Source organism: Ochotona curzoniae, unplaced genomic scaffold (assembly GCF_017591425.1).
Source record: "Ochotona curzoniae isolate NIBS_2020 unplaced genomic scaffold, NIBS_Ocur_1.0 contig_3498, whole genome shotgun sequence".
Lineage (NCBI taxonomy): Eukaryota > Metazoa > Chordata > Mammalia > Lagomorpha > Ochotonidae > Ochotona > Ochotona curzoniae.
In genome coordinates, this window is record NW_024465885.1 from 10,537,706 (window position 1) to 10,550,911 (window position 13,206).

Genomic DNA, 13,206 nt, shown 5'->3' on the forward strand with positions numbered 1-13,206 from the left:
TGAGCTAATCTGAAGCCATGAGCCAGAAACTTCTTCTGGATTTCCCACACAGGTTCAGGGTCACCAGGCTTTGGTCTACCAGCAGGGAGCTGGATGGCAATTGCATGAGCCGGGACACGATCCAACGCCCAAATGGGATCCCAGCTCTTGAAAGGTGAGGATTTAACTATTGAGTCATAGCACTGGACCCAGAAATATCTTTCTTAACATTGAAATAGTTGGCCTCATCTCTTTATACAAAACATTTATAAATGTGTGCAAGATTATTATAATTAATATATTTTTATAAGTGATATATGCCTTGTATCTTTTATCTGTGATAATTTTACCAAAGCATGTAGCAAATGTAAACATTTTCAAAAAGTAATTTATGCATATTAATATCATGACAAAGAATAAATTGTGATTTAATTTTCTGAAAATAAAAACTAGATAGATAAAAAGATAGATAGATAGATAGATAGATAGATAGATAGATAGATAGATAGATATTGATGGCTCCTAGTCTGGTTAGTCCTATTTTTTGTATGAATGAAGAAACAGAGGAAGTTTGTTAAAGGCTATTGCAAGCAAACTTGTTTCAGTGCCATTAGCATAATCATATTTCGAAACTCCATTTTACAAGTAATTCATTAGCATATTAAACTGTCACAGTAATAATTACTGAAAACAGAAGAAAACAAGGAGCACATATTTCATTGATTGGGGAGCCTCCAAATATTCCCATACCAAGCTATGAATTTTATTTTTCATTAAAAAGCTGAATATTTTCGATCATTATATTTTCTATTGACTAACATTTTCTTTTCAGTTTGCATTAAGAATATCAACTTAGGCGATCTTAAAGGGGGAAAATAAATACTTATATTTTTATCTTTTCCTTTTTTCTATTTAGTTATACTAGATGATCCATGCAATGTCAGGTGCTCATTCTATAATACCCTTTCAACCCCCGTTCCTATTTCCAAGAACTACTGACAGTAGAAGTAATAACATAGACAGACTCTTCTCATATTTTACAGTGTGTGAGAATTGCCTTGTCCGTTTGAAAAGCATCTGTGAATTTAATCCTTATTCCATCAGATTTCAATTTATCAAGATTCAGCTTGGGAACTCATAGTCTTGATATTAAACTTTACATGAAGTGATGTTTTTAAATTATTTGACAGGCAAAGTGTCAAAAGATGAAAGAGGAGGTGAGGGAAAAGATTGACCATTGGATCACTCCCCCAGATCGTTGTCAGGTCCAAGCTTGAGTTAGGACAAAATCAATAGCCTGGAACTGCTTTCAAGTCTCTGACGTACAAAACAGGTGCCCAAGCAACTGTTTTCCAGGTACGTTAGCGCTCTATAGGCAGTGAAGCCACCAGGAATCAAATTGGTGATCCTATATACAGAATGTCTCCTTGCAATAGTGGGTTCCCCTCATCACCACAGTGCTGGCCCATGCTCTAGTGATTTTGATGAACATGAACCTTATACCTTAAAGCCATTCTACATGTTTTAACTGCTCTTGACATGCCTCATGAGCCACATCCCAGGGTGTTTTCCATTTTAGAACCTTGTGTGGGATGATGAAGGAATGTTACTGTACGAAAGAAGTTGCTATCTCTAAAACGAGAGCTGCATATGTAATGAATATAGTGAACAGGAAGACTAAATATATTATTCATGGATAAAGTTATCATGGTCAATGTTATGTGAAATCACTACTGTATAAGACAATAACTACCAGCAAGGAGAATCATAATTTTTTTTTACTATCAGAACAGGAGTAAAAGTGTACAATATAAGCAACCATCTTGAAATGATTCTGTCAAAAACATTGAATAAAAATTGCCTAACTCCCCACATTCCACTCTTAACGTGTTGCATTAACTCTAATGATGCTCATTTCAGGATTAATTCTTGACTTGTTTTAACCATTCTCCAAATCTATAACATGAATAAATTTGAACAGTTGCCCTCCTGCTCCCCCCTGTTCTCTTTTCTCACCTCCCCCGGAGTGATGGTGTCCAAAAACTAAATTATGCCAGAGGACGGATTGCCCCCACCAAGTACTCACTCTTTATGTAACAGTGTATTAAACTTTCTCACATTCATCACACTTCCAATTCTGTTCCATCCTTTGAGGAGAAAAAATCCTGTATTCAGAAAGAAAGGGAGTGCCAGATGGAAACCCCTTCGGCTTCCCTTGAAGAGCTGCCTCTGCATCACACTGGTTTTGTCATCAACAGACTAGTCACTGCTTGGCATTGGAAGCCTTTTGATGAATACAGCAGAATTATTTATTGTCCTTAAAAACGTTATGTAAGAAAAGAGATTTTATTCAAATTGAGAAAACCACATACATGTTTTTACCCATATTATAGTACATAAAAGGTATAGGTCCTAAGGGAATGTATTCTGTAGACCTTCTTTGGATTGAACAGTGTAAACCTATCATTTTTCTCCAAGAGTGACATTTAGGTTTATTCCTAAAGGATAAGTGAAAACAGCCATGTGGACAGTGGGAGGAAAAGCATACCAGGAAGATGAAACAGTATGGGAAAGCCTGAAAAGGAAAAGAGTTTGGCACATTGTAAAAATATTTAAAATGCCAGTGTTGTTAAAGCAATGTGAAGCGGGAGAGCTGTGTTTTGTCGCTAGGTAGAATAATACTAAAAAAAAAAAAAAGTCTGTTTAAAGGATTCAGATGATGTTGGCCTGTTTTGGAGATAGAAAGGGTTGCACACAGAGTTAGGGTTGTCCTCAGAGCACTAGTCATTGACTAGATTAGTGTAGGCAAACTTTCTGAATTTTTCTTTTGCCTGTAAACTTTCTTAATGCAGCAATAATAATGTCCTGTGCATAATATTAAACATAAAGGTGTAATGAAATAAAATCATGGAATAAACACAGAATATTTGAAAAAGTGCCTATGTCATGACAAAAACACTATGAACTTTAGTTGTTACTTTTGGTTAGTTATGCCAAGGAATTTAGTTTTCATTTCTGAATATCTAGATAGGCATTAATAGGTTTAAGATTTGAAAATGACAGCATATAATTAACATTATAAATTATCAATCACATTGATTATGAAGTTTTGACTGCTGAAATACTGAAATTTGAGAGAATAGATAGGAAAACAATGTAGGAATGGCAGTGAACTTACTAATAAAGGTAATAATGTTAATACTGTGAATGCATATAAATTAGCTAAGGTCGATAATTCAAGAATTACTAAAGAATATGTATAATTGGAGAGAAGCAAATTGATTTGATACGTTTTCTCACAACAGGGACAAAGTTTTGTACATTATTGAACTGAACTGAAAGGAGGGGATGTGGAAATTTATTACCAGGTACCTGCTTATTGAAAACTAAAATCCTTAAGATTTATTTTCTGTTTTCCAGTTTCCAATTTTGTTGCCAATTTTGAACTGGATGTAGCATGCTACTACTTTTGATCACTCCATTAATCAATATTATTAGAATACGATATAAACTCTAATTTTTGAATAATTTCTATTTTTTCTTTTTAAAAAAATATTATTATTATTATTATTATTATTGGAAAGTCAGGTATAGAGAGAGGAGGAGAGACACAGAGGAAGATCTCTCCAATGATTCAAAAACCAATTGGCCAGAATGAGCTGAAGCTGAGCAACCCAAAGTCAGGTGCCTCTTCTGAGTCCCCAGGCTTTGAACCATCCTCAACTGCTTTCTCAGGCCACAGGCAAGGAACTGCAGAGCAGAGCCACTGGTATTAGAACTGGTGCCCATACGGGATCCTGGCACATTCAAGGTGAGAACTTCAGGAGCTAGGCAATGGTTCAGGGCTAAATATTTGCTTTTTAAATCTTCCTCTTCTTTTTTTTTTTTTTTTCCAAATATCTCCACAATAAAAACAAGAATGTAACCCATGTCCATATTTAAGTACATGTTTAATTTCAGTGTATCATACATTATTTTTTGCTTGTTGCTGGTGTTCCTCACAACCCATTTAAATCCAGGACTACAAGCCTAGGAAAAAATAAACCAAGAGGGGTGATGAGGAAATATGTAAACTCCTCCTGAAATGGAATGATATGTTTTCAGGTTTTACCTCCATCCCCAGAGTTTCTGTAAACCTATGTGCTGTCAGTATATCTGAAAGACCATTGATTATTTACACCCACTCCAGAGACAGAAATAATGTGATAATTGCTTCAGGGAACGTCTACCTTAGCAAACCGTTGACTCAAAGAAGAGAATTGATTTATAAGGGTATTATCCAGGGCCTCTGGAGAAACTGAACCAAGAGAAAGCAGAGAGAAAGACTTACTAATTCTAAGATGTAGGATCATTGAAATTTTGAAAGCTGACAAATTCAGACTCCAAAAGGAGAGCAAGCAGCTTGGGTACTCGGGTCAATTTATATCGCAAAACAGAGTTTGAGGACTACACACTCAGACTTCATTTTTCAGGAAATCTCGGTTTTTAAATGTTTGTATTATGTCTACCCACCTTATTGGGTGCAGTCTGCATTACACAGTCAATGAATTATAAATATTAATACTGTTTGAAGATCATTTTACAATAACATCTAGACCGGCGTTTTACCAATCAATTTGGTATGTTTTAGCTAAGTTGGCACATAAAATTAACCATCAGGACTAGGAAACAGTAAGATATATCCTAAGATTTTGCTTAAACCTGTTAATCCAAGATAGAATATCTAACAAAAAGAATTCCCTAAATCAGAACTGAGAAACATACCTCTTTTGGTTTTGTTTTTTTTTGTTTTTTTTTTTTTGTAAACTGAATGGCTGCTGCGTACTGGTGGAGACAGAGACTACTTCACTGGGAGCTAACTGGAAATGCATCGTGCGGGTTGCCACTGAAAATGATGCTCTATCAGAGACATTCTGTTAGGGCATGGCCAGCCAGATGACTGGAGGCAGATAACCCCTAGGCACTGCAAAAGCTGAATGTTGAATCATCCATCTGTGTAGCAGGAGCACACTAGGAATAGAGTCTCACAATGGAGATCCAGACGTTGGAAAAGTCACAGGCAATGCATTTTAGATACTACAAGCTGCCTGAATTGTACAACCAGGCACTAGAGAACGGCACAGCAGACATGAACACTGACAAAGCCTTATGTGCTGCAAGAGCCAAAAATGAAAATGTCAGAACCAAGAATAAGGGCTTCTTTCCCGTGTTTTGTCTCACTGTCATGACAAACGTGTAGATTTACCTGATGACAGAAAAAAAGTATGTACTTCCTAATAATAAGTGCATATGGAGGTGTTATATAATAAATGAAAAACTCAGAAAAGTATTGTGTGTCACAGCTTGTGGAAGCCCACAATATGCAACCAGACCTCCGATTAAAGAAGACATTTTAGTTAAGGTCTGAGATGGAGCTAGTATTCAAATAATTCACTTCTGGATCTGTTCTCAGGTCTACACGATGTATGTTGGAACTGGAGACCTCTATGATAACATTTCAGGGAGCATTATAAATCAGGATATCGCTAGGAGTAGATACAAATTTCACAAAATTACTGCTGGCAGCTACAAAAAGTGGTAGTTACTAAACTGAAAGAACTAATAGTTTTTCAGAAATAAAATTTTATCATAGTAAGAAAATTAATAATAAAAATTGAACTACTACTCACTTTTTTAGATTTAAGGCAGGGCATGATCTCAGCCACTGTAACGCAGGCCTAAGGAAAACTGCTTCAGATTCATCACAATTAAAGAAAAAAATTATTGCTGAGAAAATATTCTCAGAAAATTCATCAAATTGAAGTGAGACTGAATGGCAGAAGTAAGGCAGAATCACAAGACTAAATCCAAGAATAGCATATACCGTGAAATTCCTGAGTTAAAGATACACTAGAAATATAATTCAATATTTACTGCTGGGACTTTCAGTTCTGGCTTTCACATTACATTATTGGAAAATTGATAAGCAGTACTGGCATTCCTTGACTTTGATCATGTCTTGGATTAAAATAATGGCTATATTGACTAATTGCAAAATCTATTCATGCCATCGGGTTTGTATAGCTTAGTGTTAAATTCCAATAAGCCACAAACAATGGATTCTACTCCTTCCTTTCTAGGAGAATAAGGGATAGCTTTAATTTTCTCTGTGGTTGGTTTTAGCAGTTGAACAATTGTCACATCAGGAATCTATTTTTCCTGAGATCTGAAAATTAACTTCATAATTGTTAATGATACTTACTTCACACACGTGTTGAGAAGCAACGTAATGCCATGGATTACTATAGTACTTTATATGCTCCTGCACAGCCTGATGCTTTGTCTTACTGAAACAAATAACAGTCTGATATTTCTTGCTTAGAGGAGTTAAGAAATGATATTAAACAAAACATAAATAAAGGCATCGATATTTTGGTTGACTTTCCAGGCAGTCAGTAAAACACTGAAGTTGTAACACATCTGACATTATTCCCATTGATGTTATGCACAGCAGAGTGAGAAATTAATGTTAATTACCACCCAGCAGCATGTAGAGTATGGTGTGGAAAAGACTGATGAGTGATATGAAAGGATTTTAAAAGTGACCACTGAATGTTCTTTGGTTTTATTATAAGAAGTAAGCAAATGAAGATGGTAATTTCTTCTCTAAGATTAAGTGCATCTATGATGAAGGTCACTGGGAACACCCATCCCTAATGACTTTCATGAAAAAATCTCTGGCTGATTTGTGTGTGTGTGTGTGTGTGTGTGTGTGTGATTGACTCTTAACTGCTAACAAATATGAATCTTTAAGGTTTTCTTCCAGATTCTGAGCAAATAGTCTCAACATTATGGACTGCTTTTGCAAGAATTAGGTAATCTATTCCCATATACATGATACTTTTCCATAGCAAATATTATGCACAAATGCAACGAAGACACCACTCAGTTCAGGAAATTAGAATTTATTAAATTTACAAGCAATGCACTTATTCAACCTTTTTTCTTTCCCTTCTCCATCTTTTTTTCTGTCTTCATCCCATTTCTCCCTCCTTTTTTTTTTCAATTCTCACCATTTGTTAAAGGTTTAGTTATTTTGATTGGAAAGGTAGATTTTAAGATACAGAAAGAGATATAGAGAGAAAGAGCTTCCTTCATCTGCTTCACTCCTGAAATAGCTGGAAAAGCCGGACCCAGGAACTTCTGCTGAGTGTCCCGTACAGGTGCAGTATCCCAAAGCATTAGGACATCCTTCTCAGCTTTTCCGGGCCACAAACAGGTTGCTGAGTGGAAACTGGAGCAGCCAGGACATAACCTAACACCAATATGAAATCCCAGTGTGTGCAAGGTGAGGATTTAACTGCTGAGACATCACACTGGGCCCTACAGCCAAATTTTTAATGAAGTGTTATATGAACACGCTATTCATTTTCTTAAGATGTGTTTATTTTTATTTGAAAGTAAGATATACAGAGAGGAGCACAGGGATAAAGAATAAGATCTCCCATCCACCAATTAACTCTCCAGATGGCCACAATGGCTGGAGCTGAGCTAATCTGAAGCCAGCAGCCCTGAGCCTGGACTGGGTCCACAACATGGGTGCTAGGTCTCAAAGCATTGGTCCATCCCGTGCTGCTTTCCCAAGCCACAAGCAGGGAGCTGGATGAAAGTAGGGCTACCAGGATTGCAACCAGCGCCCATATGTGATCACTTTGGGAAAGAGGACTTTAGCCACTGGGCAGACCACGCTGGGTCTGGAAATGTTATTTCTAATTCAGTAACTGATAAAAAGTTTCACCAAATTTGCAGGTTGAAAAAAATCTTAATTTTATTTCTATATCTCCAAAACTATTCATACTTGTGTCTACTAATCTTTTGTAAAATCACCAACCCACATCATTTATATATCCAAAACAAATGTCATTATTTCAACATATAATATACCTCTAAATGACATATTTAGCACAAAATGTACACTGTAAATATACCACAGGGCACAGACATTATGTAACACATTGTTTCTCTAGTCAAATTATTTATTATTTCTATCTCAATTTTTCCATTTATTTTTAGCATTGTCTTAAGTTTGTTGTGAAATGTGCACACAATAACTAGTGTGCTCAAATTTTCATTGGCTCATTTTGTCGATTTGTGGCTCACTTCTGTCCTGCACGTCCATGTTACAAAAGACTTACTGATCTAATTAATGACTCTACGCATATTTTTTGACCCAGTATAAAAATGGCAAGGCTATTTTTCTTAAAGGAACAAATACTTCAACATGCGTCTTTAAAATTTCCTAGTTTTGGCTTCTAGGATCAGGGTTTGATCCTAAAGGGTAGGTTATTTGGCAACTTCCTCCATGCAGCTGATTAAGTGTGATGCTGAGGCGCTATTCTACAGACCTTGCCAATTCAAGTTGAGATGCTCTGGTAAACAAAAATTCTTGCAAGACTAACAAGAACAGCTCCGTCGTGTAGGGTTGAATGACAGGCACAGAAGTGTTGGTATACATGGTATTTAACCAAAAATATTTAGCTACTGCTTTTTTTTAAGAGTTATTTATTTTTACTAGAAAGTCAGATATAGAGAGAGGAGGAGAGACAGAGAGGAAGATCTTCCATCCAATGGTGCACTCCCCAAGAGAGCGCAATGGCTGGAGCTGAGCCAACCCAAAACCAGGAGCGCTTCTGGATCTCCCTCATGGATGCAGGGTCCCAAGGATCTGGGCAGTCCTCAATTGCTTTTCCAGGCCACAGGCAGGGAGCTGAATGGGAAATGGAGCTGCTGGGATTAGAACCAGGGCACATATGGGATCCCAGCGCATGCAATGCAAAGGACTTTAACCGCCACGCTATAGTGCCGGTCCCTGGCTACTGTTTTTTTTTTTCTTTTTTTTTAAAGATCCTGCTCAAATGGACTACTGCGATTGGAGCATGAAGAGCACAATTTAAAACTGTTGCTAGATAAAACCAATACTAGAATGTTCTTGCATCGGAAACATGGCCCAGGTTAAGACACAACTGGAAATTATGGTGGATGTCATTAATATTTAATAATTATATGCATATTGCTTATGGGACAACATACTAGATAATGTAAATAGCTTATATGCAATAAGTTAAAATGCTATCACATCTCTGCCTATCCAAGTCAACAGGAAAATTTCACAATATGCTGGAACCATGACAGGAAGAAATGGGAAAATGACTGGCTTACACTCATCATTATATTTTATATTTTAAGCAAGTATGAATTTAAATATACTTATCAATAGCTGTGATAATATTTTACACATGAAATATGAACACATTTCCATTACAGCATTACTAAAGGAAATACATTGCTCAATTTGTATATTTTGCACAAAAGGACATAGTTATTATATGGCTAACCCAGAGATAGTTTTGATCATCACTCAATAATCACATTTGAAATACTGCCAATGAGCCACATTATAGCTTACCTTTTTTAAAGGCCCCTAACTTTGGAATAACTTACCAACAATTTTTAAGCACTAAAAATTTTACAATGAAAAGAAAGGTTGACATGCTTTTATTTCTGTTACTTACAAAATGCCAAGTGGGTGTCAAAGCCATAATAATCATTATTGTGAAACAGAATAGAAAACAAAATGAGGTTTTATTGCTGCAGCAGAAACAAAAAGAATTCCACATCCTGAAAACATAAAAGTCATATAAAAATAGAAAACCAAAAGTCATTGTCAGAAAAATAAAGCAGAATACTTATTACAGTCTGGAGAGCCCATAATTAAATGCATTTCAGTATGCTTTTCTCAGAGTACTAGATTCTGTGCATTAGATAGATGATCTCCCAGGCCACAAGCAGGGAGCTGGACAGGAAGTGGAACAGCCAGGACATGAACTGGTACCTACATGGTTACCAGGGTTTACAAGGTCTTTGAGCCATCACACTGGCCCAACACACCAGACGACACTTTACCAAGGATGTCATCATATTCATGGACCCTTAAAACCAAGGTGCAGCAGAGCCTTACACTTACCTGGGTGAGTACAGTTTATTCTGGAAATGGCACACTGGAAACTGTTGTCTGGGACAGAGCACAGTGTTGTGGTCTTTGGCATCTAGTTCAGGGTTACAAGCTTGGAATTTACACCTTCCCCACCTACATAGTCCATTACTACACATCTGTGAGTTAGATAATGCTCACCTGTTATCACTTGAACATCAGGGAGTGATACCACATTTTTGTATAGCTGCTCTTCTCTCAAGCCCCCCATAAAGACCTATGATAGGGAGGGACTCACTTTGTGGGTGACATGCTTCTTTTGCTGTTGTTGCACTCCAACTCTTGACCTTCCCTCTTACCTTCTTTTCTCCTTCTTGCTGTTGACAGACTCTGAGGATAGGCAGCCACTGAACATGTTCCCAGGATGTCTCTTCTCTTCACTCTCCATTCACTGCTTCAGCAAATCAGTGGAGAAGGGAATGCTAAGACACTTTGTGTTTATAATTTGTGGTATTTTAGTAGTTCTGGGAGGGTTGAGACCTAGCAGTAGTAAAATGAGGACAGAGAAGCCAGCAAAAGGTAAATGTTGACAGCTTTGTAAATGTGTCCATGTTGTTTGCTGCATGTCTCTTCGGATCATTTTTATTGCTGGAAAAGCTGGAACACAGGTGTTCAGTTTAATGCATGCATTTCACAGTAATGACCAGAGTTTCTATTCAGACTATGACATAAAGTTTGTCATGAGAATGTTCTTACAGTCCTTTATATTGCTGCAGAATTAATATTTTCACTTTCATATCTGGGTTTAGTACTTTGAATCTTCTTAATATTCTAGAAATTTTAATTACAACTTTGTCAATTTTGTTGAACTTTTTGAAGAACTTTTGATTTCAATGATTTTCTCTTTCAAGTTTCTACTACAATCATATTTTTCTTTCTGTACACTTTCAGTTTTGCATATTCTACATTTTGGTAATTGCTTAATTTGCAATACTAAGTTTTCAATTGAAAATCTTTCTTCTCTATAATGTAAGCATTTATATGGCCAATGTATAGAAACAGAAAACATTCAAAAACATCAAAATTGAGAAAAAAAATCCAGCCAAAAATATTGAACTTCTAAGTTTTACTAAATTAGCTAGAGAAATATGAGATATTTTCATTCAATAATTTCAAAAAATAAATGAAATCTCATGTTGTCAACTATAATTACATCCCCCTTAAATCAGAAATAAATTATTTATTACTTTGTCTTTTGCTGATAAAATTATTTAAAAGTTTTTATTAGCTTATAAAGAAGTATTTTGAGAGATATTCATGCTTTGGGAAAAAAAGGCATTTTTAAAACTTAATATCTGGCAGCAAAAGAATATTGTCTAAGTTTTTAAAATAATCTGAGGATTGGTACTGTAGTGAAGCATACTATGCTACTACTGTGCTCCTTGCTTCACAAATCCACAAGCCAGTTCAATTCCTGTCTTATCTGCTTCAATCTAGTTCCTTACTAATGTACCCGCAAAGTTGATGATGGGCCAATTATTGGGGCACCTGCTACCTTTGTGAGAGACTTGGGCTAGAGTTCCAATCATTTGCTAGTCCCAATGGCCCAATTCTGGCTGTTACATGCATTTAGGGAGTAAGGCTGTAAATGTAAAATCATGTTCTCTCTCTCTCTCTGCCTCTCTCTTTCTCTTTTTCTCTCTCTCTCTCCATCTCCTCTTCCTGTTCCCCTTTTACTCTGTAACTGACTTGTGCACCAGTGAATTTTTGGGGAAAGGTATGGATATTCCTGATAAGAAGCAAAAGTATTTGGCATTTCAAAATGAACTATAACACTATCTCTGACACTAAATAAGCTTGAATGAAAGGAGTTGTTTATTACTTCTTAGACTACTGAATAATTGTACTTGGAAAAGCCCTTCAACACTGCTGGTTTCTGTTATTCTGTTATCATTCTACATTCCAGAAAATTTCTAACTCAAACTAAAACATGGGAAAGAAAATATGGAGCATCTATGAACTTTCACATATCTCAATAAAGTATAGAGACATAGATAGATAAAGAGATACATAAAGAAAGAGAAACAGATCCTAGAATTACTGGTTCACTCCCTAATAGTTCACTATAGCCAGTTCTTGGAAAGGCTGAGGTTGGAGCTGGAAATTCCATCCCAGTCTCCTACATGGATGACGATGACCCAAGTACTAAAATGTTGTAAAATACCTAAATATATATATATTCATCTGATTAGGATTTTGAAACTATGAAAGTGTCAAGAAAAAAAAATGTTTATGGACGCTAAACACTACAATATGAAAGGCCGAATGATTTCTAATTTTTTTTTTGCATTATATAGAATTTACTTTTTACCTAAACATAAATTCTGATATAAGTAGAAAGGTTGACATAATTAGAAAACAATACAAACCATTTCATCTGATAAAAGAAAACGAATCACGTTGGTCCTAAGTGTTTCTGAGGATATTTTCCTGTCGTTAAGCTAATGTTATTATTCCCAATTTCCATCTTAGATTGACTGTTCAAGTAAACCAGAGAACATTCAGGTGTGTTACCACTGGACAGCCATGATGGCAGCACACTAACTCCGGGACTGTGTGTGAGACAAACAAGGAGGTTTTGTTTTGTTTTGTTTTGTTTGTTTGTTTTTCATATACTTAATCTCTGTTCTTTCTTCATGTAAGGTAACTCTGAAAAGACTACCTGAAAGACCTCCTACAGATTCAGAAATGGTTTCTGGGAAATTTTACTTCTTATAATTTCTATTTAGAAACTCCATATAAAACTACAGCTATTTTGTTGTTGTTCTCAGTATTGAATGGGGTAATTCAAAGTCATTTCTTATTGAGAAACATACAAAGTAAAATACAGTAAGATTGGCTTTATTTTAAGCTGCCCATTTTTCTTCCATTAAGTGATTTTTGCATTGACTACATTGAGGAATAATGTGTTATTCTACATCATGTTGCTTATTAAAAAACAATGAAATAACACTGTCTGGTCAGTAAAACTGAAATCACTTATTTTTAAAATAAGAAAAAAAGGAAACGTGACTAGGTTTTTTGTATAGGGAGCTGGTTAAACGAGTTTTGAAAAGTGAGTCAAAAGGTCATGAAACAATCCAAAGAATTACATAGTAGAGTAGATGACTTTATGAAAACCGGGCCCTTAAGGTACAGTTAGGATGCCAGCAGGTGTATAACTCCAGAGTAAGTGTGATGTCAGTGTGAGGGATGTC